We start from the raw sequence: 1,049 nt of genomic DNA, 5'->3' as shown, positions 1-1,049 counted from the left end.
GTGGTGCTGACAACACCAAGTCAAGGGTTAAGATCCCCTTACCGGTCATCTTTAAAAAAAAAACAAGGAGATTAATGGCTGCCTAGGGGTGGAGGGGGGGGATAACTGGGGACGATGGCTGAGGGCTTTCGTTTTGGAGTCATGATAGAGTTGTACAACTGCTGTGATGATTGCAAAACTCTGAGTGTGCTCAAATCCATCGGGTCACACACTGTAAGTGGGCGAGTTGTGTGGCGTGGACATTACATCTCAATAAAAGCTGTTCCAAAGCAAACGTGGGGACCGGCCGTGGCTCACTCGGGAGACAGTGGTGCTGACAACACCAAGTCAAGGGTTAAGATCCCCTTACCGGCCATCTTTAAAAACCAAAACAAACCAAAAACAGATGTGCCGTGACTTCAGCTCGTCGTCAGGATATAGACGTTGCAGCAGCGCGATGCTCAACACAATGAGCAGGAAAAAGCCAGATAAAGCATCAAAATCCTATTTTGAAGGCATAACAGAGTTGCGGAAACGAGAAGCAGATGAACTTGAATTTCACAGCGGGTCGCGTCCCCGGGGGCTGGCGTCGCGGCTCTGAGCGCAGAGGCCCCCGTGGTCCGGCGTCGCCAGATTCAGACAAAAACGGAGATTCGAATTCTGGCGCCGAGCCCTGCGATTGGGCGGGAGGCACAGCGGCGGCCAATGGGAAGGCGCGGGGGGCGGGGCGGGGGCGGGGCCGGACCGGCGTCTTTCCCGCGCTCCCGCGGTGGCGGCGTTTTCAGCGTTTGGAGCCACAGGAAGGCGCGACCCGGCCCCTGAAGCGAACAGACCGAGCAGACAGACGAGCGCCAGCGTCGCAGCGAGGTGGGTCCCCGAGGCTGGCGCGCGCACACAGACCCGTGGTCAGAAGGCGGCGCCCGCCGCGCTCGGGGCAAATGCGGGGACAGAAGGGCAGGGGGTGGCCACGAGCCCCGAGGCCGTCCCCGCACCGCCCCGGCCGCGCCCGCCTGGCTCCGGCCCCTCCCGGCGCCCTGGGCTCCCCCTGCAGCCTCCTGCCCGAGCCCCGA

The 1,049-nt window shown here is 61.1% G+C and overlaps 1 protein-coding gene across 1 annotated transcript in view; it reads left to right on the top strand.

The window, feature by feature from the left end:
• Positions 1-1,049, top strand: part of LOC103581706 (zinc finger RNA-binding protein 2-like) — a 10,902-nt gene that overhangs the window by 4,355 nt on the left and 5,498 nt on the right.

The sequence above is a fragment of the Galeopterus variegatus genome, unplaced genomic scaffold (assembly GCF_000696425.1).
Source record: "Galeopterus variegatus unplaced genomic scaffold, G_variegatus-3.0.2 Scaffold13725, whole genome shotgun sequence".
Lineage (NCBI taxonomy): Eukaryota > Metazoa > Chordata > Mammalia > Dermoptera > Cynocephalidae > Galeopterus > Galeopterus variegatus.
The sequence above is the reverse complement of the archived record's forward strand: the minus strand, read 5'-3'. Positions and strand labels throughout refer to the sequence as shown.